Source organism: Loxodonta africana, chromosome 5 (genome assembly GCF_030014295.1).
Source record: "Loxodonta africana isolate mLoxAfr1 chromosome 5, mLoxAfr1.hap2, whole genome shotgun sequence".
NCBI classification, from domain to species: Eukaryota; Metazoa; Chordata; class Mammalia; order Proboscidea; family Elephantidae; genus Loxodonta; species Loxodonta africana.
This window is the reverse complement of record NC_087346.1, coordinates 141154584-141177573: the sequence shown is the minus strand read 5'-3', so window position 1 is coordinate 141177573 and position 22990 is coordinate 141154584.

The window sequence follows — 22990 nt, the reverse complement described above, 5'->3', positions numbered from 1 at the left end:
CAAAACTCTGGAAACTCTAGTATGTACACTAGAGATTTCAAACTGACTGTGTATCCCAGGAAAATTTATAAGATTTTTTTAAGGAGTATGCAGGCTTGAACCATTTGGGAGAAATACATTTCCATATCCTCCACTTAGATGTGGGTAATATTGACTAACCACAACAATGAACTCAAATATACCAACATATACCAACGATCATGAAGATGGCACAGGGCTGGGCAACGTTTCATTCTATTACACATAAAATCAGCATGAGTTGGAGGTGACTTGATGGCATCTAACAGCAACATCAAGAAGTTTAACTAAAATTGACTTAACTAAGGCCCTTCCATTGAGCATCCTGTATGCTCTTCCCTCACCCCTTCTTTCAAAATACTTTCTCTTTATGCTTTTTATAGAAAAATAGTATATTTTTTCACACACGATGAACGGTTTACTGCATAATACCCCTAGACATCCTACAAAGATGAATTTTAAAGTATTGGTGTCTAATTGGACTCTGATGACTAAAAACAAAATTTTATGCTCATCAGGCAGTTTCCAGCTCTTCTATTTCTATGAAATTGAAGAGGGAATCTAATTATTACCTAAAATATTATTAAAAGTAATTTGCGATGATATATCATTTGATTTGGGGCATATAATTTGAAAAGCGTTCAAAAGAACAAAGTGACATTTTTATGAAGAAACCTATCCTATGCCCGTCTATGTATATGAGGTTTCTCAGGACACACACGTAACAATGGAAAAGAGGAGTGGCCATGAAGCAGAGTAATAATAAGTAACAATCACCGAGGGGTAAATGAGGTAATGGACAAAGCACTAAGAAATGAAAGTGGTTCTTTGAACCAAAAATATAGTTTATCTTAGTAACTGAAGTATGTCTGCCTTGAGCATTGTGCTCTTCTAAAGAATTATCTATGTGAGATCAAATTGACAGCAGCAACTTGAAAGGTTAGATGAGAAACTTAGGGGCAGTGAGTTTAAGTCAGTAGTGTGGAACAATCCGGAGAAGGATGATGAGAATGTATAACTTGGAAAATGCAGTCAGTGCCACTGAGTAATACATACAAGAATTGTAATAATGTATGATTGTGTATATTTTTCAAAATAGTAAAACATATTTTTTTTTAATTTTAAAAAGAAATACAAGTGGTTATACTGGGGGCGGGGGGGAGGAGAAGGCTGTGATTAGGAAGGGAAAGGCTTCCGCTTTGCTGTAAATGTTTCCATTTTGCCACCTCAAACATGAGTCTTTGCTTCATGATAAATCATTGAACTGTACGTCTTTGTTTTGTGAAATTTTTCTAAATGTGGATTTCACAATAAAAAAAAGGTTGAAAATTATATTTAGATAAAATTCTGTGAAGAGAAATGTAATGAAAATAATACTCTGAGGAGACAAGGGAATGGTCCGTAATCCTACAGCTAAAAAAGATCATGTTCATGTATTTTGAAATAAACCTCCCCGCAGAAACAAAACCCACTGCCATTAGTTCTGACTCATAGCGACCCTATAGGACAGAGTAGAACTGCCCCATAGTGTTTCCAAGGAGTGCATGGTTGATTCAAACTGCCAACCTTTTGGTTAGCAGCTATAGCTCTTAACCACTACGCGACCAGGTTTTCCACTTTGAAATAAGTAAAGGTATATATCAAACTGCTAAGATATTAAGATTTCATTTATACATTTATAAGAGTGACGATATAGTGTTATGTGAAACGACCATACTTAAAATCTGTTGGCACTTACATCATTTGCAAATATCTAACCTTAAGATGAAAAAATTTAGATGTCAACTAAAAAGAATGTGCAAGAAGAAACACGATAAAACAGTTTCACTACTACTGGCTTAGATGTCAGGAATGTGAGGAAGTACTGCCAGAAGACCCTTAGAATGAGCTGAAGGCAGAGCAGAAAGACAACCAGGAGAGCAGAGAGCCCTGAGAGCAATGGACAAAATGTGTCCCTACAAGGAGGGCCCCCCACGTGTCCGTCAGTTTGTCGTACTCTGGGGGCTTGTGTGTTGCTGTGATGCCGGAAGCTATGCCACCGGTATTCAGATACCAAGACGGTCACCCATAGAGGATAGGTTTCAGCTGAGCTTCCATACTAAGACAGACTAGGAAGAAGGACCCAACAGTCTACTTCTGAAAAGCATTAGCCAGTGAAAACATTATGAATAGCAGCGGAATATTGTCTGATATAGTGCTGGAAGATGAGCCCCCCAGGTTGGAAGGCACTCAAAAGATGACTGGGGAAGAGCTGCTCCTCAAAGTAGAGTCGACCTTAATGACGTGGATGGAGTAAAGCTTTCGGGACCTTCATTTGCTCATGTGGCATGACTCAAAATGACAAGAAACAGTTGCAAACATCCATTAATAATCGGAACCTGGAATGTACGAAGTATGAATCTAGGAAAATTGGAAATCATCAAAAATGAAATGGAACACATAAACATCGATATCCTAGGCATCAGTGAGCTGAAATGGACTGGTATTGGCAATTTTGAATCAGACAATCATATAGTCTACTATGCTGGGAATGACAACTCGAAGAGGAATGGTGTTGCATTCATCGTCAAAAAGAACGTTTCAAGATCTATCCTGAGGTACAACACTGTCAGTGATAGGATAATATCCATACACCTACAAGGAAGACCAGTTAATACGACTATTATTCAAATTTATGCACCAACCACTAGGGCCAAAGACGAAGAAATAGAAGATTTTTATCACCTGCTGCAGTCTGAAACTGATCGAACATGCAATCAAAATGCATTGATAATTACAGGTGATTGGAATGCGAAAGTTGGAAACAAAGAAGAAGGATCATTAGTTGGAAAATATGGCCTTGGTGATAGAAACAATGCTGGAGATTGAATGATAGAATTTTGCAAGACCAATGACTTCTTCATTGCAAATACCTTCTTTCACCAACATGAATGGCGACTATACACAGGGACCTCGCTAGATGGAACACACAGAACTCATATTGACTACATCTGTGGAAAGAGACAATGGAAAAGCTCAATATCATCAGTCAGAACAAGGCCAGGGGCCGACTGTGGAACAGACCATCAATTGCTCATATGCACGTTCAAGCTGAAACTGAAGAAAATCAGAGCAAGTTCACGAGAGCCAAAATATGACCTTGAGTATATCCCACCTGAATTTAGAAACCATCTCAAGAATAGATTTGACGCATTGAACACTAGTGACCGCAGACCAGACAAGTTGTGGTATGACATCAAGGACATCATCCATGAGGAAAGCAACAGATCACTGAAAAGACAGGAAAGAAAGAAAAGACCAAGGTGGATGTCAGAGGAGACTCTGAAACTTGCTCTTGAGCATCAAGCAGCTAAAGCAAAAGGAAGAATTCATGAAGTAAAAGAACGGAACAGAAGATTTCAAACAGCCTCTCGAGAATACAAAATAAAGTATTATAATGATGTGCAAAGAGCTGGAGATGGAAAACCAAAAGGGAAGAACACACTCGGCATTTCTCAAGCTGAAAGAACTGAAGAAAAAATTCAAGCCTCGAGTTGCAATAGTGAAGGATTCCATGGGGAAAATATTAAACAACACAGGAAGCATCAAAAGAAGATGGAAGGAATACACAGAGTCACTCCACCAAAAAGAATTAGTCGATATTCAACCATTTCAAGAGGTGGCATATGATCAGGAACCGATGGTACTGAAGGAAGAAGTACAAGCTGCTCTGAAGGCATTGGCAAAAAACAAGGCTCCAGGAATTGATGGAGTATCAATTGAGACATTTCAACAAACATATGCAGCGCTGGAGGTGCTCACTCATGTATGCCAAGAAATATGGAAGACAGCTTCCTGGCCAACTGACTGGAAGAGATCCATATTTATGCCTATTCCCAAGAAAGGTGATCCAACTGAATGTGGAAATTATAGAACAATATCATTAAAATCACACGCAAGCAAAATTCTGCTGAAGATCATTCAAAAACGGCTGCAGCAGTACATCGATAGGGAACTGCCAGAAATTCAGGCTGGTTTCGGAAGAGGACATGGAACCAGGGATATCATTGCTGATGTCAGATGGAACCTGGCTGAAAACAGAGAATACCAAAAGGATGTTTGCCTGTGGTTTATTGACTATGCAAAGGCATTCGACTATGTGGATCATAACAAACTATGGATAACACTGCAAAGAATGGGAATTCCAGAACACTTAATTGTGCTCATGAGGAAACTTTACATAGATCTAGAGGCAGTTGTTCAGACAGAACAAGGGGATACTGATTGGTTTAAAGTCAGGAAAGGTGGGCATCAGGGTTGTATTCTTTCACCATACCTACTGAATCTGTATGCTGAACAAATAATACGAGAAGCTGGACTATAAGAAGAATGGGGCATCAAGATTGGAGGAAGACTCATTAACAACCTGCGTCATGCAGATGACACAACCTTGCTTGCTGAAAGTGAAGAGGACTTGAAGCACTTACTAATGAAGATCAAAGACCACAGCCTTCAGTATGGAATACACCTTAACATAAAGAAAACAAAAATCCTCACAACTGGACCAATTAGCAACATCATGATGAATGGAGAAAAGACTGAAGTTGTCAAGGATTTCATTTTACTTGGATCCACAATAAACAGCCATGGAAGCAGCAGTCAAGAAATCAAAAGACGCATTGCACTGGGCAAATCTGCTGCAAAAGACCTCTTCAAAGTGTTGAAGAGCAAAGATGTCACCCTGAAGACTAAGATGCACCTGACCCAAGCCATGGTATTTTCAATCACATCATATGCAGGTGAAAGCTGGACAATGAATAAGGAAGACCAAAGAAGAGCTGATGCCTTTGAATTGTGGTGTTGGCGAAAAATATTGAATATACCATGGACTGCCAAAAGAATGAACAAATCTGTCTTAGAAGAAGTACAACCAGAATGGTCCTTAGAAGTAAGGATGGCGAGACTGCGTCCTTCATACTTTGGACATGTTGTCAGGAGGGATCAGTCCCTGGAGAAGGACATCATGCTTGGCAGAGTACAGGGTCAGCAGAAAAGAGAAAGACCCTCAACAAGGTGGATTGACACAGTGGCTGCAACAATGAGCTCAAGCATAACGACTGTAAGGGTGGTGCAGGAGGGGGCAGTGTTTCGTTCTGTTGTACACAGCGTCGTTATGGGTCAGAACCGACTCAACAGCACCTAACAACAACAACACAAGGAAGGCATGATCAGTTCTGTCCAACGCTATATGGCTAAGAGTTCAGTGAAGACAAGGACTGAGAACTGACCATTGAATCACGTAACACATTAATAAATGGCCTTGAAAAAACTGTCATGGTGAAGACGGTGGGGCAGGGGGTGGGTAATTAAAATGTGTTCATTTAAAGGGAACATCTCGAAGTTCATATGAGGTCAAATGAGTTTTTGTTTGTTCATTGTGCTTCAATGAGAGAAATTACATGTTTGCATGCTAGTGTGAATAACCCAGTAGAAAGGAAAACTATGTATGTATTGATGATACATCAAAGGGGAATTTGACTGGAGCTATGTTCTTGAATAGGTAAGAAGGGATGGGTGTTGAGTACAAGTAGAAGGTTTCCCCTTAAAAAAAAAAATAGTCATATAGGAATGGTGAGATGAAGTAGTATAAGGGAGTATGGTAGGGCCACTTGAGGTTAGTGATCATGATTTTCAAGTGATGCAATGGTAAATGTAGTTCTTTTGTTCTCTAATCATGTTCAGGGGCACAGGTACAAGTGTGGAGTGGGAAAAGAATTGAAATCACTCAGGATTGGGCTTTGCTAAACAAGTAGGACACAATGAGAAAGTTGTAATTAAAATCATGGTACTTTGAACTCAGTCTAGTTAAGTAGGAAGGTGAGGACATGAGGAGGGTTGTTATTGTTGTTGTTGTTAGGTGCCATCGAGCCGGTCCCGACTCACAGCGACCCTACAGGACAGATGGAAACTCATTGGGTTTCCAAGGAGCAGCTGGTGGATTTGAACTGCTGACTGTTGGTTAGCAACAAAGATCTTAACTACTACGCCACCACGGCTCCATGAGGAGGGTAAAAACAGTGAAAAATTCATAGAACCAATGAATTACAGGTGCCAGGGGGATCAGATACTTGTTGTAATCTTCCTGTTCCTTCTCTTTTCTTGCCTCTCCCTGGCCCCATTTCCCTTCTATTTATTGTTTCTTTCTTTCTATTATTTTTATTATCTTTATATGGCTTCAAACAATTTACTTAATTTCTCTATGCCTCAGTCTCTGCATCTTTAAAACAGAGCCCACCTCATTATACTGTTGGAAGGATAAATTATTAGATGTAAGTAAAGCACTTGGAAGAATGCCTGGTTCATAGTAAGTATTCTATAAATGTTAGCTATTATTATTACTGTCCTTCCTTAATGCCTTTCCTTCTTTAAATGTTTATTAAACTTCTACCATGCTTTGGCCCTACGGGAGGAGCTAGAGTTACAAAGATGAATAGCACATGTTCCCTGCCCACAAGGTGCTCACAATGTTATCAATACTAAGAGAGGCAAGCACACAGGGTCTCTGGGATCATGCTGAGATAGAGCCTAACAATGCCTGAACTGATTTCTTATGAATGAAAAGGAATTAGCCAAGTGGAGGATGTTTGATATGGGCAGGAAGGAAATTCCAGGACAGACAATGGTGGTATCTAAAGTCATGATTCTTAAAACAACAAGACTGGAAGGCCCAAGAATTCTCATGGTAGGCTGAGACTGGAAGATACAGATAAGTTCCAGAGTCCCTATGTTTACATGGCACACATTTTAGAAACATTCTGATTTACATACAACTAAGAATTACTTACTCTTCACCTACTGAGTGAGTTATTAAAGGTCAATATTTTGCCGTCTTATATACAGTTAGCTTGTTTCAAAGAGTTTTCTGAAGATTCCAACATGGCATTCAACTAAGAGTGTTCTGCAACAAAATGGTTGACAAAGTTGTGAAGCTTCTACTGAGTGCAAGCACAGACTTGTCTAAAAATTCAGAAAAGACACTTTGTTATCAGTGCATTATGGCATCACTGGATGTGGTGATGATTTTTGTCTGCTGCTATTCTTGCAGAAATTTATATTTGTTTGACTTTATCAGTATCAGTTTTGTTGCAAATTGTTATACCAACCCATTGATGCATTTGAGTTATGGCGTTGGCAAAGAATATTAAATATAGCATGGAAGGCCAGAAGAATAAACCAGTCTTCTTGGAAGACGTGCAGCCAGAATACTCCTTAGAAGGGGGGTTGGCAAAACTTTGCCTTACATACTTTGGACAGGTTATCTGGAGGGACCAATCAATCCCTGGAGAAGGGCATCATGTTTGGTAGAGGGTCAGCAAAAGAGAGGAAAACCCTCAACAAGATGGACTGACACAGTGGCTGCAACAATGGGCTCAAGCATAGCAAATTTTGTGAGGCTGGCACAGAACTGGGCAGTTTTTTCTTGTACATAGTTGTACAGTGTTGTACATAGGGTCGCTGTGAGTCGGAACCAACTCGACAGCACCTAACAAGAGCAACAACAACATAGCAATTCATATTCATATTGTTTGGGATTATGCGTTTCCAAAAACTGAATGTGAAAAAATTGCATGCGTTAAAATTTAAATACAAAGCATTCATGTTTCTATTCCTAAAGTAGATGCATACTTCATCACCCCAAATTTTCCTGGGTTTGACTTTTTGATGAATAAATACCACTCAATGAACACCACTTAAACAACTTGTGACTTATTATTAAGGTAAGTTGTAACAGAAAACAGGGTAATTTTTAAATCAAAACTGATTTTTAATACTATTTTTTTATTTCAGTTGAAGTAAATAATAGTCTATGTGTGTTGCTCACAAAAAGGTTACTGCAAACTTGAATATAATCTCCTCTCTAAATCTTTATTTTTTCTTAATTAAATTTTGGAATGGATTGGGGGTTTTATGATCCCTGGGATGTTAGTCCTTAGGGGAGAAAGACAATGGCCCCTCAAGTATGTCCACAGCCTGAACATCAGAACCTCTGATTTTGTTACCTTGCATGGCAACATGGACTTTCTTTGCAAATGTGATTAATGCCATCCTTAAGTTAAGGATTTGGGGATGGGAATGTTATCCTGGATGATACATTTGGGCCCAAGACTATTTGTAGGTGAAAGAAGGAAGTAGAAGAGTTTGAATGAGAAAAGGATGGAAGCAGGGGTCAGGGAGAAGGAATTTGAAGATACTACACTGCTAGCTTTGAAGAATGAGGATGCAGCCAGGAGTCAAGGAATGCAAATGACCTCTAGAAGCTGCAAAAGGCAGGGAAATGGATTCCCCGCTAGAGACTCCAGAAGGAATGCAGCCCTGCCAACACCTCGACTTTAGAACTGCGGACCTCCAGAACTGTAATGGATTAAGTCTGTGTTATTTTAAGCCACATCATTTATAATAGCTTCTTAAAATTGCAACAGGTTACAAATACAGTCCTAATTTAGAGTGCTGCAATCATTAATAAATTGAGAGCTGATTTTAAGAAGTCAGGATGGGCCTATTTGACAGAAATGAGCAACGAGTATCTCTACAGACCTTTCTCTGGACTCAGGGAACCTTGGAAGCCACTATGAACCCAACTCTCAAGCTCAGTGATAATCTACTTTGTGTGGGGAGCACTGGTAGAGAATAGCAGATCTAATCTCAATCTTTATTCTTCAAATGTAGTAAACCCTGAAGTAGGGAAATACAGAATCATCAGTTAATAAATATTTATTGGGTCACCTCTGGTTCCTCAGAGCTTACTACTTCTACTGCTGCCTTTATTAGAGCTGGACTGAAACAGTAGGCTTGAGACTGAAGAGCCTATGTTCATACCCATCCTGAGTATGTTGTCTGACAGCCTGGACTACAAAGCCAACCCCAAATAGTTATTAATTGAATTGCATTATTTATGACTTTTAAAGCCAAAAAAAGAAAAAAAAAAAAACCCCATTGCCATCGATTCCGTCTCATAGCAACGCTATAGGACAAGGTAGAACTGCCCCATATGGTTTCCAAGGAGTGGGTGGTGGATTTGAACTGCAAACCTTTTGGTTACCAGCTGACCTCTTACCCACTGAGCCACTAGGGCTCCTCATGACATTTAGTCCCTTCTAAAAATGGTTAAAAATGGTAACACAGAGTTGCTGCACTTCCTTTATGGTTCATAAATGAGAAATGCAAGTGGAACACTGTTAAGTAGGTTATTCCAGTGGAAGACTATAAAACACTGCTCTCTGTCAAAAGTTATAAGGATGTCCCTGGTAACACTGGCGGGATAAATATCATCAGCTGTAGGTATGAATTTCATCTAGGGCTGGCCTATGCTCTCCAGCAGTATTCTAATCTCTGTAAACCTATAGGTATCTTTAATAAATCATCAAACTTTATTCCTTAAGTAATGAACCCCTCTTTGGTTTGAAATTTTGACAGTTTAGAGGTTGAGGAATAGCTAAACACTGCATATAGCTTAGCCCTCAGGCCGCTAATCATGAAGCAATGGAAATAGTATCTGATTACCTGCTCAAAATGCTTCCATAAGCACATTTTTTAAAGCCTCTTCAAGCTGCTTTCCCAAGTTGAATATCTTAAAAGTACATGAGAGTAACATGTTCTGCTTAGCATGGAGCCGAACGGACTTTTAGTGAAGTACTCTCTACAAGTGCCATTACTTTTTGACCCACAATACTTTTTTTCACAGCATAGTAACAACACTTTGTGAGAGATGTTTTATATGAAATTATTGCTTAATAAAACAGAGTGGCTAGCTGACTTACTAGATTTTCGCCGTTGCCTTTGTCGCTGTCCAAGTATTTCAACTCGGGCCTGTTTCGTAGCAGGAAGAAGAGCTGAACCTACCCGTGAGCCCTCTAGCTTTAGTCTTCCTTACTCCTTCGGCAATATTAATTTTGCAAAAGTAACTAAGACCATGCCAGTTACTTACAAGTAACGTTAACTATGCTTCTGTCAGTTGCTATCAAGTTGGCTCCAAAGTCTGGCAACCTTACGTATAACAGAATGAAACGTTGCTGGTCTTGCACCATCTTCATGATCATTTGTATATTTGAGTCCATTGTTGTGGCTATGGCATCAATCCATCTCATTGAGGGTTTTCTTCATTTTCATTGACTTTACTAACCAGGATGTCTTTTTCTAGTGATTGGTCTTTGCTGATGACACGTCCAAAGTAACCAAACCAAAGTCTTGCCATCCTCGCTTCTAAGAAACCTTCTGGTTGCATTTCTTTTCAGATTGATTAATTTATTCTTTTGGTGGTCCACGGCCTATTCAGTATTCTTTGCCACCACCACAGTTCAAATGCATCAGCTCTTCTGTCATCCTATGTTTTTGTCCAACTTTCACATGTATAGGAAACAATTGAAAAGGCCATGGTTTGGCTCCGGGGCACCTTAGTTACCAAAATGACATCTTTGCTTTTTAATGCTTTAAAAGGTCTTTTGCATCAGATTTGCCTAATGAAATGCATAGTTTGATTTCTTAAGCTTTGACAGTAATATATTTCCACAATAAGTTTTAACAAATCATCCCAAAACTAATTGCTCAAAACAACAATCATATATATTTGCTCACATATCTGCAGGTCAGCCAAAGATTGACTGATGTAAGCTAGGCTTGACTGGGTTTGGCTCCAAGGTATAAATTTGGTCTCGGTATGCTTCACATGTCTCTCATCCTTTGTGGACCAGAAGGATAGCCAGAGCATATTCTTTTCATGGGAATTTCAGAAGTACAAGAGAACAAGCTCCACCGTTCTGGTATATTTTAAGCGATTGCATGTATTACACCCACCAACATAGCTGACATGCCCTTGGCCAAAGTAAGCCACACAGTCAAGCCCAGCATCAATGGATGAAGATATATGCCCACATTAGGAGCAAAGGGAAAGGGACTTTACTAAACAATAACCCAAATATTAAAGACTCTGAATAACTTAAGCCAAAAATGAATTTACTGTAAGGATACAGCATAGCTGAAAATATAAAAGAAAAAGCTGAAGAACCAGACTTGTAAATGGTAGAGAAGCAGAGTGAATCCAGGGATCTGTATTATCGTTGTTTGCTGCCATCAGTTTGGCACCAGTACATGGTGACCCAATACACAACATAACAAAATGCTACCTGGTCATGCACCATTCCCATGATCCATTGTGGATCAGACCATTGTGATTCATAGGGTTTTCACTGGCTAATTTTTTCAGAAACAGATGACCAGGTCTTTCTTCCTAGTCCATCTTAGACCAGAAGCTACACTGAAACCTTTTCAGCATCATAGCAACAAGCCTCCACTTGAGGTACTTTGGCCGGGAAATCAAAACCTGGGACTCCCTTATGGAAGGTGAGAATTCTACCACTTGTAGGAGCAACCAAAAGATAGTCTCTATAGGCATTTCTCACCAGAGGAATGAGTACCAAACCTTTTCAGTCTTTGTGTCACCCCAGTCAAGTTCGAAACTCCAGACAGAATCCATGTGTTTGGCCTAGGTTGGATCACATGCCTGCCCCTTGGGATGGCTCATCAGGGCTGGGTAATGAAAATGCCTGCTCATTTCTATTTTGTCTTTCTTCTCTGCCATCCCAGATGAACTGTCAGATTCATTTTACGGAGGATGTCCCTAGGGTGTGTAGGACTGGCTGCCAATTTGGTTAGGAGTTACATATGCAATTATATTTCAGCTGTTTACATCCAGTGGGAGAGAGAAAACTTCTGTTCTGCCATTCTAAGCATGAGTCTGAAATTACTCCTGAATTGTGAGGCCACACAATTGGAAGATGATGATTTGTGTATTAATTAGAGACTGTCCCTAGAGCTGCTGGTGATGGTCATCTTTCTCTAACCCTAGAAGCAGCACTGGGAAGGAAAATACCCAAATGAACAGTATCCTTATCAAGCAGGCAATAAACTAGTTTCAACTGTCCCTTGCAAGTAGCACTATAAGCTTGGAATTTACTAAAATCCTCACTGTCATTTAGAGATATATGCCAGGAAATCCTACAAAAATTACAAGACATGGAAATCTAAATCTAAATTTTGTTAGAGGAACATAGAATGTTAACATTGAGTCAACCATGCAAAGGTGAGGATGCTTGAACAGTCATGGACACTTGCAGTCTGTGGTAGATATTAATTATATTCAACAAATGTTCCCAGTTCTCTGCCTTTTGGGACTATGATAGGATTGCCCTTCCTTGATCCCATGTGTTTGGGTGGGGCCTTTGCCTATTTTTAGTTAATTAATTAAAAACATAGTAATATATGTCACTTCCAGGATAAACTATCTAGTTGTCATTAGAAATTCTCCAAAGCTCTTTTTATATCTACCACATTGAAGAGCAATTTTGAAATTGTTACTTGCTTCATCAGCCTGGATGACTAAGGACACAAGGAGCAGAGCCTTCTACCAATCCGAACTGGTTACAAGTAGAACCAAAAAAACCCAAACCCACTGCCATCAAGTCGATTCCAAATCATAGCAACCCTAGAGGACAGAGTAGAACTGCCCCATAGTGTTCCCAAGGAGCAGCTGGTAGATTCGAACTGCCGACCTCTTGGTTAGCAACAGAGTTCTTAACCACCAGGGCTCTGGTTATAAGTAGAGTGATTAAAAATTAAATATTTGTTGTTAGAAGCCACAGCACAATTTAACTTTTTCCAACTAATCCATAAATGGATAACAGCCATGAGGTGCTATCATAATAAATATCTAAAAAATGTGCGGCATACACCATGTCCCTGATACCAAAACCAGGTAAAAAAAAAAAAGACATCACAAAAAAAGAAAATTACACACATATATCCCTCATGAACATAGATGCAAAAATCCTCAACAAAATTCTAGCCAATAGAATTCAACAACATATCAAAAAAATAATCCACCACGACCAAGTGGGATTTATACCAGGTATGCAAGGCTGGTTTAATATTAGAAAAACCATTAATGTAATCCACCACATAAATAAAACAAAAGACAAAAACCACATGATCTTATCAATTGATGCAGAAAAGGCATTTGACAAAGTCCAACACCCATTTACGATAAAAACTCTCACCAAAATAGGAATTGAAGGAAAATTCCTCAACATAATAAAGGGCATCTATACAAAGCCAACAACCAACATCACTCTAAATGGAGAGAGCCTGAAAGCATTTCCCTTGAGAACGGGAACCGGACAAGGTTGCCCTTTAACACCGCTCTTATTCAACATTGTGCTAGAGGTCCTAGCCAGAGCAATTAGGCTAGACAAAGAAATAAAGGGCATCTGGATTGGCAAGGAGGAAGTAAAATTATCTCTATTTGCAGATGACGTGATCTTATACATAGAAAACCCTAAGGAATCCTCCAGAAAACTACTGAAACTAATAGAAGAGTTTGGCAGAGTCTCAGGTTATAAAATAAACATACAAAAACCACTTGGATTCCTCTACATCAACAAAAAGAACATCGAAGAGGAAATAACCAAATCAATACCATTCACAGTAGCCCCCAAGAAGATAAAATACTTAGGAATAAATCTTACCAAAGATGTAAAAGACCTATATAAAAAAAACTACAAAGTACTACTACAAGAAACTAAAAAGGACCTACTTAAGCGGAAAAACATACCTTGCTCATGGATAGGAAGACTAGACATAGTAAAAATGTCTATTCTACCAAAAGCCAACAGATACATGAGAAAATGCTCTTGATCATTAGCCATTAGATAAATGCAAATTAAAACTACGATGAGATTCCATCTCACTCCAACAAGGCTGGCATTAATCCAAAAAACACAAAATAATAAATGTTGGAGAGGCTGCGGAGAGATGGGAACTCTTATACACTGCTGGTGGGAATGTAAAATGGTACAACCACTTTGGAAATCTATCTGGCGTTTTCTTAAAAAGTTAGAAATAGAACTACCATACAACCCAGAAATCCCACTCCTCGGAATACACCCTAGAGAAATAAGAGCCTTCACACGAACAGATATATGCACACCCACGTTTATTGCAGCTCTGTTTACAATAGCAAAAAGCTGGAAGCAACCAAGGTGTCCATCAACGGATGAATGATTAAATACATTGTGGTATATTCACACAATGGAATACTATGCATTGATAAAGAACAGTGACGAATCTCTGAAACATTTCATAACGTGGAGGAACCTGGAAGGCATTATGCTGAGCGAAATTAGTCAGAGGCAAAAGGACAAATATTGTATAAGACCACTATTATAAGATCTTGAGAAATAATATAAACTGAGAAGAACACATACTTCTGTGGTTGTGAGGGAGGGAGGGTGGGAGAGAGTTTTTTACTGATTAGTTAGTAGTTTTTAGTTAGTAGATAAGAACTACTTTAGGTGAAGGGAAGGACAACACTCAATACACGGAAGGTCAGCTCAAATGGACTGGACCAAAAGCAAAGAAGTTTCCGGGATAAACTGAATGCTTCAAAGGTCAGCGGAGCAAGGGCGGGGGGTTGGGGACTATGGCTTACGGCGACTTCTAAGTCAATTGGCAAAATAATTCTATTATGAAAACATTCTGCATCCCACTTTGAAATGTGGCGTCTGGGGTCTTAAATGCTAACGAGCGGCCATCTAAGATGCATCAATTGGTCTCAACCCACCTGGATCAAAGGAGAATGAAGAACACCAAGGTCACACGATAACTACGAGCCCAAGAGACAGAACGGGCCACAGGAACCAGAGACTTACATCATCCTGAGACCAGAAGAACTAGATGGTGCCCAGCCACAACCGATGACTGCCCTGACAGGGAGCACAACAGAGAACCCCTGAGGGAGCAGGAGAACAGTGGGATACAGACCCCAAATTCTCATAAAAAGACCAGACTTAATGGTCTGACTGAGACTAGAGGAATCCCGGCGGCCACGGTCCCCAAACCTTCTGTTGGCCCAGGACAGGAACCATTCCTGAAGACAACTCATCAGACATGGAAGGGACTGGACAATGCGCAGGAGAGAGATGCTGATGAAGAGTGAGCTACTTGTATCAGGTGGACACTTGAGACTGTGTTGGCATCTCCTGTCTGGAGGGGAGATGGGAGGGTAGAGAGGGTTAGAAACTGGCAAAATTGTCAGGAAAGGAGAGACTGGAAGGGCTGACTCATTAGGGGGAGACTAAGTGGGAGTATGGAGTAAGGTGACAGACTTATACATGACAGACTGACTTGATTTGTAAATGTTCACTTAAAGCTCAATAAAAATTATTAAAAAAAAAAAAAAATGTGTGGCATAGCCTTAGGAGCCAGGTGGTGTGCAGTGATGAATCTTATATCAGAGGCTAGAATGACAGTGGTTCTTATTAAGCAATACTGAAACATTTGGTAAAATTATCACCTGTGATAATGTGGAAGGCAGATGACGTATCTAATCAGCTAAAAATTCTAGGGAAAGTTCGGAAAATAGGATGTTAGTAACAAATGTTGGTTGCTACTGTCTGTGCTTCTAGGTATTACAAGAAAAGTGCTGGTCAGTTTGCAAACAGATATAAGAGTTGACGTAGAGAGTGCAGAAATTTGGCAACTTGTTGCTTTGAAATGGACCACAACAAAAAACAAAACCAGTTTCCATGGAGTCACTTCTAACTCATGACAACCCCGTGTTACAGAATAGAACTGTGCTCCATGGAATTTTCCAGGCTGTGATCTCTTGGAAGCAAATGGCCAGGCCTTTCTTCTGCGGCACCTCTGATGGGTTTGAGCTGCCAACCTTTCACTTAGTAGTGGAACACTTAACCGTTTGTGCCAACCAGGCACCTCAACTGCTTCTTAATCCCAATGCCAAAAAGTAAATTTGAGAAATGCTTGGACAAAAAAGAAAAGAAGCCAACTGAAACTCCTTCTAATGGAGAGGATAAAAATATTATTTTGCAAGATTATTTTGTATTGCTCTTATACCTGACCGAGAGAGGTCCCTATCCTGAACATCTTGCTTTAGCACAACCTGCATATCACAAAAATACGTTTGGTAAAGAACACGAGGGCACCTCTATCACATGGGATCCGGTGCTCAAGGCTGGCACAGCACAACGCAGTAAATTTAAACACCCACTCTGCAAATCACAGTATTCAGGTCCCAGGAAAATGCCTCTCCACATCGCCTATCTACATGCTGAAAGCAAAAGGGTACTCTCCGCTCGAGGAGCGACCCAAACTGGAGACAGTCCGAGCTTGTGAGAGCAAGGAGGATTTGAGGATTTCAGTAGCAGAAGTTTGTCAGATACTGTTTCTCCAGTAGCATAAATGCAATAGATTCTAGCTTAACGTTTTGTTATCCAGTAAAGCATAAAATGCCTTTTATTTATTTATTTATTATTTTTTATATTTTTTTGCTTTTCATTGTGTTCCAATTTATGGTTTTAGAGGAACGCGTAAGTAAGCACACCCACAGAAGTTCCTTGTGTTTAGGCAATATTTCCCAAAATTAAAATATACATATTTTATATACTACAAGTGTGATACTGGTCCTTCATGTTGGCAACTAGATGGACCCTGAAAACCTAAATTACATTTCATTTTGCCATAAATAATTATTATTTTTTATTTTATTTAAATAAATTTTTTATTATTTTATTTAAACTTTTGATTCTAACACATATCACTGAGTATATGTGACAGAACTGTGTATCTTGTTAATTTAGTGAAAGCTTTTGAACGTTTAAAAAATAGCATTTGCAATCACATGAAAAATAATTTTAATTTTCAATGTTTCCCATTTATTTTCATTTATACTTTTTGATGAAAATATGTTAACATTTTATGCTCTTTGAATAGTAAATTACATTTACTTTTAATCCTCTATAATGTACAAATTGAGATTGGAATAGTAATAGACTACACAAAAGTGCAGATAAAAAATAGAAAATCTTTAAAGGAGCATTCTGCTTAAAATTTTAAAAAACTAAGGACAATGGCAGTGAGCAAGCTCTTCTTGAGCGTGACCTACATAAAATTTGCAAATATAGCATTATATATTCTTCATTTAATGAAGATTTACTGATCGAACCAAGAAAAACAAGCAAAAAAAAAAATTCCATCAAATTAACAATTTAAACACATCAGATAAAACCTTTACAACTTCATGTTCTTTATTAGCTGACAATGTAAATATCTACTCACAACAGTGAGAGTGAAATAGAGAATGATTCACACCAAATTCACAAGTCAGAAGATGCACACGCCACACTGGCCTCCACATTACAGGAGGAAGAAAAGTACATTAATAATAAGGGGAACTTGAAAGAAAAAAAAATCTCTGCATGGTTACTATGCTTTTCAGATTATGATCCCGGAAGATGACTGTCACATCCTTCTAACAGCATGAGTGTTTTTAAGAAAACACAATCTGACTCAAATTAACGATTAGGAACCTTTACAGGATGGACATGGGAGAATACTTAGTATTTCATTTTACATTAAAATTCTTTTGAACAGAGGAAGAAGTTCTAGAAGCTAGAGTTTGTATTCCAAATCAATGACAAAGAATGTTTTAGGACATTTACAAGTTTCTCCACTAATCTTCAAATTCAATTGTAGCTGATGAAGGTATTTGTGACTAGAAACACTTTAAGTTCTTGATTAAAGAAACACAAAATATGACTTTCCGATAAAAAAAATTTAAAAACCACAAATTGCTAGTATTTTAAAAAGGCTGAATCAACATAAATCAACAAATTGCCTTGAACAAAGAGAAATAAATGCCAATATAGAAAAGAATAAAATATGTTCAGTATTAAACCCATTGCTGTCAAGTCAAATTCTGACTCATAGTGACCCTACAGGACAGAGTAGAACTGCCCCATAGGGTTTCCAAGGCATTAAATTTTTACGGACACAGACTGCCCCATCTTTCTCCCATGGAGGGGCTGGTAGGTTCCAACCACTGACCTTTCAGTTAGCACCTGAGTGCTTAACCACTGCACCACCAGGGCCGTTCACGTGCAACATTAGCAGAGTATAATGCTTTTCATGACAAGAGAAAAAAACTGACAAAAGGGAAAACAAAAATGTTCCCTTTATTAGAAATGATTTTAAAATTTGATGCAAGTATAGCTGATCAAGTAAAGTGGATTAAAAAGAAAAACTAATGAGTTAAATGATTACTATTTGGCTTAGAGAAATACAATGAGTTACTAATTTAATGGGTAATAAAATAAAAGAAGACGTTATTCATTAATAAAAAGTAAATATTGTTCCAGTCAACTTGATTGTAACAGACACAAAAGTCAAGTTGAACAACTAATATTTGTTATATTCATTAAAAGTTTTGTTGGATTCCCAGAAGAAAACAATAAAGTTGACTTCATTAGTTTTATACTTGTTAAAAAGTACAAGTTTTGACTTAAGAACTGAAAAGCAACTTGCGCCATTGATTTCAAAGGTTTTCTCTGACGTTAAAGATGGCGCTAACATGATTGATAATAATTATAATAAAGGCTACAAGGCAGAATTTGGGCTAAAAACCCAGAAGCATGTACAGCACAAAGTTAGATTTTGTTGCTAGGAAATGTGGCCACAACTGACCAAGAGCAATAAAATTCATTACAAATATTCAGAGACGACGTACAGTTTTTGTTTTATTTTAGGATCTGCTGTAAGATGGAACAAGTTGATAAAACAAATTTTAAAAATTGAAGGCACAGACTTATTTGGAAACATTACAAAAATGCCAACTAAATACTATTATTTATATTGTATAAGGCAAAATATGAGATGTTTTAGGAGAGTTAAATGAAACTAATAGAAGATAATCAAAAAGTGAAACATGGTCTTAGGTGAAATTTTAAATTAATTTTGAATATGAGCTATTCACAGTTATAGGCATCAACGGTTGCTTGGTTTCAATAATGTTAGCAGAAGTTTAAAAAAAAATCAAGAAATCTAAGGCTGGCTATTTCAGGTTTATATAGAGTAAAAACAGATATTTAAAAAGTTTTAGAGAAAGTTTTTTTTAATCTAGAGAAACTGCATTGATATATCCAACAAAACTTAAATTGCATTAAAATATAAGGACGTTAGAACAAGGATACAAAAATGTTTGTAGGACTATAGAGGAGAAAGAACATGACTATACAAATAATCACTAATTTCTATACAGACTATTTTTTTCACAGCTTTACGGAGATATTTTCACATACAATGAAATTCACCTTCTTAAAATGTACACATCAGCACTTTTTCATATATTCAGAGAGTTATGCAACCATGATCACTAATTCCAGAAAATTTTCATCACCCCAAAAAGAAACCGCCTACTCATTAGCCTATATGCCTTAGAATTAAAGCCACAATGCTCCTTAGAAGTGAGGATGGTGAGACTTCCTCTTACTCTGGAGATTTTACTAGGAGGGACCAGTCCTTGGAGAAGCACATAGTGCTTGGTAAAGTGGAGGGTCAGCGAAAAAGAGGAAGACCCTCAACGAGATGGATTGACACAGTGGCTGCAACAATGGGCTCAAGCATAACGATTATGAGGATGGCATAGGACCTGGCAGTGTTTCATTCTATTGTATGCAGGGTCACTATGAGTCAGAATCAACTCCATGGCACCTAACAATGACAAAAACAACAGTCCTTGGAGAAGGACATCACATTTGGTAGAGGGTCATGAAAAAGGGGAAGACCTTCAAGGAGGTGGACTGACAGAAGGGCTGCAACAATGGGCTCAAACATAGCACCTGTTGTGAGGATGGCGCAGGGCCAGGTAAGGTTTCCTTCTGTTGTACCTGGGGTCACGATAAGTCAGAACCAACTCGAGGGCACCTAACAACAACCACATATATCTAAGACTGGAATTGGTGGGTTGTATGGTAACTCTTTGTTTAACTTTTGGGAAGCTGCCAAACTGTTTTTCAAAACAGCTGCACCATTTTAAATCCCCTCAAAAAAATGTACGAGGTTTCCAGTTTCTCCACATCCTCACTAATACTTATTGTTGTCTGTCCTTTTAATTATAGCCATCCCAGTGTGAATGAAGAGAATGTCATTGTGGCTTGGATTTGCATTTCCTTAATGACTAATGATTTTGAGCATCTTTTCATGTGCTTATTTGCCATGAGTGTATCTTCTTTGAAGAAATGTCTATTCAAATCCTATGCCCACTATTAATTGGATTGTCTTTTTATCATTGATTGATATTCCTGACCATTTTAGGATTAAAATAGAATCTTGACGGAATAGGAATTTGACCAAATTGAACAAACACTGCTATTTATGGTCTTCTTTATAATATCCAACTTTTAAAAATTTGAAAGAAAAATTTAAGTAATACTTTTGGATTTAAATATTGCTTTACAAAGAAGGTATAATTGTAACAGAAATAATAACAATTCAAAATAAAATTAAAATGTTGAAACATTGTGATTTAATAATTTATCTTATGTTATTCCTTTACTATATTTGTACATGATATGAAAAATACAATTTATTTCTGAGTTTAAGTATTGCCTTACAAAACGGTTTGATGATTTTAATTGCTCCTCTGCAAAGCAAAATTTTACCGGTTGAAATGTATAAAGTTAAACTAGCTAATCACGAGAGGGTAGTTTAATTTAGTATCACTTTCAATGAAACACAAAACGTGAAAATATTGATTATAACAACATTATTTAAGGTAAAATATTATTGCCAAATATGTAATACTTTATGAATTATGTATTTGTCTTATTACTAATCTCAACTCCAGCCCACAGACAAAACACTCAACCACGAGTCATAACAGTGAATGCAGCAGCCTTTAATATTTTTCCATCTTTTAACCAAATAAAAATCACAGTTGTACATTTACTTTTCAATTTTGCTGTTTTAGTGTCAAGGTCAAGGTATGAGGATATAAAAATATTTATTTAACAGTTTATTAACTTGATTCAAAATTTTTAAATATCTAGACATTTCCATTTGTACCTTGCCCTAGAAAGGTCTGGTCACATCTATTGTTAAAATATACTGAATGGATTACGATGTTGTACATTTTGTGATTGTACAAAATGACTCAGGTTAAAAGAAACTAAATATGAGACTGTCCATCCTAAAACTGGAAGGTCCACATTACCTACAATTATATAGAAAGGAGAGGCATGGGTGTGAGAAGGCAAGAAGAAATGTGGCCAATCTAAAAATTGTATCTAGAAAATAAATATGAGCATTCATCATCATGTGGAGTTAACTGAATCGGACAGGTAACACGCCTACTAAGAACATTGTTAAGAAAATTATACAATCAGAGAAAATACAGGCCCTGACTGTAAAAGTCTAACACTGTTAGAGACTGTAAAGATTCTTGGTTCCCCACAGCTCTATAGGCAGGAAGCAAAGGGAAAAAGCTACTCAGACCCTAAAGAAGGCATATTCTTATCTCATGCTCACCACAAAAGTGGCAACTAGGGAAGATCCTAGGATCACGGAGAAAAATAATGATCTTGACGCTCCCCTACCAGGGAGAAAAATCAGGATTTTATCAAGGAACATACTCACTCCATTCCCCCCAGGTAGAAAGTTCTCACCCTCTGCCTGATGGGACTTCAAAATTATTATGGATGATATGAATTATTACGAATTATTTCCCTTCCCAGAGGGAGGTTATTCTCTCTTGTTCTACTACTGCATATTCAGAGAGCATTGAACTGTAAGTGAGCTTTTTAGTTCAGGGGTCCGCAAACGCAAGAAAAGTCACACTCGAATTTGATGTGGAGTCAAGGTGCCATACTCAGAGAGCCTAGACTTTGGGCTTACTGCCATGGCAGGATCACACTTTTAGATCGACATCTTTGGGGAGGGGCTGAGTATACTTTCCCTGTGGGAGGTAGAATGAGCTGAAAATGTGCTGATTGGAAGGGCAGAAAATGATGGTCTATAATGCTGTTCATCAAATATTTCCAGCTTTTAGCCTACCAAGGACTTGGCAGGACTATACCTCCTGTCCTACTTAAGGTTGAGTGGGCCACGCAACTGGCTATGGCCAGTGAGTTACGGTGAAAGCGAGATGTCTCTTCCAGGATGGAGCTTTTCATTTCCATGGAAGACTTCATGGTGATCAGCAATGTCTGAGATAGTGGCTGCTCCATCAGCCTGAGCCCAAAGAGGTTAGCCACAAAGCAAAGCCCTTAGCCAACCCCCAACAGACAGGTAGCTAAGTAAAAAATAATCTTTGCTGTTATAGGTCATAAAGAGTGAGGGTTATTTATTACCACAGCATAATCTGGACTACCCTGATGGATATGGTGACATTAAGCACACGGACTTCCTTAATAAAAATGGCACATTTTCCAAAATCAAATGAATACTAGAGATAATTAATGGTTAAACTGGTAAGAAAACATTGTAGAATACGAATATTATCTCAAATTTAATTTTGAACTCAGTTTCATTGGCCCTGTAATAAAGTCCAGATCCAGAAAAATGTGATACTTTGTCCTGTGAAAAGCAGGTTAACTTCTATATTTGAGCTCTTTTATACCAGTTACAGTATTTACTGTTACTGCTGGTAGCACAACGATTTTAGAATAATGGAAGCTAATGTGCCTCTTTATTCTCAATTTCTCCCCAGGATACTTGGCAGTTTTTCTCAGTCTTCTGCTTGCTTTCTCAAAACAGCTGGAACTTAATTCTGAAAATACAGACAGACGACATTGTCCTACAGCTTTTAATTGCCAATTAAGTAGGTTTCAATTTATGAATCCGTCTCATATGCGATGAATATGGAGTTGGAAAAAAAAAGGTTTTTAAGCACTATGAAGATGAGTTCTTCACAGTTCTTACCTGAGCAGTTAAAGCTAATAGGTTTTAATCTATAGCTATAAAATATATATATATATGACAGTTAAAGTAAATTGTTTATACCATCTTAGCTAATACCTTCAATTTTTTTAATATATTAAATTTGAAGCACAATTAAGCTGATAATTTTACGTACATAAAGACATCACCATAA